We start from the raw sequence: 3,122 nt of genomic DNA, 5'->3' as shown, positions 1-3,122 counted from the left end.
TTCTCCCATAATGATATCTATGCTACCATTTTTTTAGTTTTCTCAAAATTTGGTTTGATTTTTAAACAATTAGTGAAAAATAGATAACAAAAAAGAATTTGAAGTAGAAGTAGTGTCCATAAGATTAGTTTTCAAAAACAAAAACAGAAAACAAATAGTTATCAAACAGGGTCTAACATTTTCGTTTTTTTTTTTTTTTCGAGGAATTGGCCTTCTCAAGTTATTCAATCAATCACAACCCAATTACAAGTTTACAAAACTTCATGGAAAGATCAATTCAACAAAAGCTCAAATCTTGTAAATTTGCCAACTTTTTTCATCACCCATCCTTTTATCAATGCCAATGATTCTATGAAATCAGAACCCCACATAAGAAAAAAGTGCTTTTTAGACCTGTCCTTTTGAACCTTCAATAATAAAGAAAGAGAGCTCCAATTTCAATTCAATGTCCTTTTTTTCTCTCTCTCAAGTATGGAGGAGACTTCATAAAAAAGAGTTCATCACTTCTAAAGCTGCCCATCCCACCAAGGACAACTTTCTTCTGCCAAATTCATCTTTCAAACCTTTGGTTTTGTGAAGATCTTCCTAAAGTCATTGCTGAAACACAAATCTTTACTTGCTTCTTTTCTTTTTTTCTCACTTTTTTTCTTTTAACCTTTTGAATGTTAGATCAGAAAAGCAAAAGATTGGATTTCTCATTATAAAAAATCCCCTTTTGTTCATCTGTCAAAACAAGAACAACAAACAAATTCCTCATGGCAGAAAATTAACAAGAGAGATCAGAAAAAGAAAAAGAAATAATAAAAACAGATGAATTGTACAAAAATTTAACATAGAAGAACAAGATTACATTAGTTAGAACAAGATTACAACCTACAAGGAAAGAAAACAATGTTAACCCATAAAGTAAAAGAAAACAAAAAGAAAACTTTTCAGTTCATAAGTGAATCTTCTTCTATTCTACCAAGCAACTGTGCAGAGCAGAAGCAATTTCATCAACAGAAGTCAGGTTGCAGTCATCTTCAACCTACAATGAATTTCAAATCCAAAAGGTTTTTCAAATGAAAGAGACAAAAAAACAAAAAACCCATTTCAAAAAATGAAGAAAAAACTGACCTTTACACTGAGACAGTAAAGAGCAATTTGGTTGATAGTAGAGATATTGAGATGAAGAACAGAGAGGGAAAGAGAATGCAAGCCAGCTACAATTTTCAAGATTTGTTTAGGTCTTCTCTTTGATCTTATTTTCAAATTTGCATGATTTTCCACCATTGTTACTTCAATGTCTGCAATGGTGGAAGAGCATCGGGTCTCATTTTCAGTCACTGAACAACTCTCCATTGCTTTGTATTGAGGGAAGCTGAAGAACTCTGTGAATGGGATTTTTGAATTTGAATCTGAATTTGAATCTGAATTTGGATTAACACACCCTTCAGCTGAATTATTTCTTCCCTTTGTTTCTATTGTGGATAGAACTTGAACTTGCTGTTCTAGCTCCTTCACAAAATTAATTGCACCCCCAATAAATTGAAGCTTGATCTCCCTACAAAAATAACTCAACAAGTTAAATTACTAATCAATCTATAAACTTAAGCAAATGCTTATCACATCAACAACAAATGGCTTCACAAAGCTCCATCATAAATTATCCCTCAACTAAAAAACTTAAGATGTTGAGTTACGATAAATTTAGACTCATCATTTGGTTTTCTATTTTTGTTTTTTTTAAAATTAATCCTATAGACACTCATCTCAACTCCAAATTTCTTCTTTTTTTTTATTTTCTTTTTATGAATGGGTAAAAGATCGAGCCAAAATTAAAAAATTAAAAAAAATAATAACTTTTAAAAACTTGTTTTTGAAAATGGACTTAATTTATAAAAAAATAAAAATAAAAAACAAAGAACAAAGAACAAAATGATTAATAAATGAAGTCTTAGTTATACTGATACGTTGAGAAGAAATGGCATTACAAGCAACTTTAATTTACCTATCACCTCAAAAATTTAAGTTGATGAGCGGGTAAATTTAGTTATATCAAACAGGGTTCAGAAACAGAGCATATAATTCTGTTTCAATGTCAAATCATCAAACTTAAGCTGATGAGTTACGATATCCCATTTTAATTTCTGTTGGGAAGAAAGGAAAATGAAAAGGAAAATGGAGAAAAATGAAAGAGATACCCTTTGGACATAAGACACTGGCATTAAAGATCGAAGAACAGAGAGATATTCATTCATCTGTTTTCTTCGATTTCGTTCAACAGCGATGTGAGTCATTCTCTGATTTTCGATTTCCTCTTTGTTCTTCCGAGATTTGGGTCTTCGTTTTCTTGGGTCGAATTGGATTTGGGGTTCTTGATTCAGCCTCTAATGGCGGATTTTGGTCGTTGAAGAGCAACCCATTTCTGGAAACAGCAGCTTCAGGGGAAGGATTAGGAACGAAAACCGAGGAAGATGAGTTCCAATCTTCAAATGGGAAATTTTCTGTTTGGTTCTGGTTTCTTCGTGAAATCTTGAGGATTTCAGGATATTCAAAGCTTCCATTTGCCCAAATCCCTCCTCCAAACAAAGAGCAAAGATCTTTGCTTCCATTGTAACTTAACAACGGATTCTGAGAAAAAACCACAGCTTCTAATGCCATACTTTTTTTAATAAAAAAATTAAAATCAATCTAAATCAATGCTTATTTTTGAAGGAAACCCATTTGAAAAAAGAGGTGAAAAAGGAAGAAAAATGGTGGGTTTTGGAATTGGGAGCAGAAAAATTGGGTTTTTAAAGGGGTTTGTGATGTGGAATGAAGCAAATCTACAGAATATTGCACGTGAAGAAGAAAAAGAAAAAAAGGAAAAAAAAAAAAAGAAAAGGAAAATTAATATATATTATATTTTAATTGGGACAAAATAAGACATAAACAGAACAATATTTCATATCAATATGTTTTTTCCTTTCAATGTGGCTTTCAATACAAAGAAACACACCTATCTCATTCTTGAGACCACAAGTCATTTCATTGGAATTTTTTTTGAAAATGATGCCATAAAAAAAAAGAGAAAAAAAACGATTGAGTTTGATCAAATGAATATGAGTTTAATTTGGAACGAAATTTTGATGATGACTTTT

At 31.2% G+C, this 3,122-nt stretch overlaps 1 pseudogene; it reads right to left on the bottom strand.

Moving 5' to 3' along the window:
- Positions 1–779: 779 nt before the first annotated feature.
- On the bottom strand, positions 780–2,768 carry LOC120077605 (annotated as a pseudogene).
- Positions 2,769–3,122: the final 354 nt, after the last annotated feature.

Source organism: Benincasa hispida, chromosome 5, assembly GCF_009727055.1.
Source record: "Benincasa hispida cultivar B227 chromosome 5, ASM972705v1, whole genome shotgun sequence".
In the NCBI taxonomy this organism is placed as follows: domain Eukaryota; kingdom Viridiplantae; phylum Streptophyta; class Magnoliopsida; order Cucurbitales; family Cucurbitaceae; genus Benincasa; species Benincasa hispida.
This window is presented reverse-complemented; position numbering and strand designations above follow the sequence as displayed.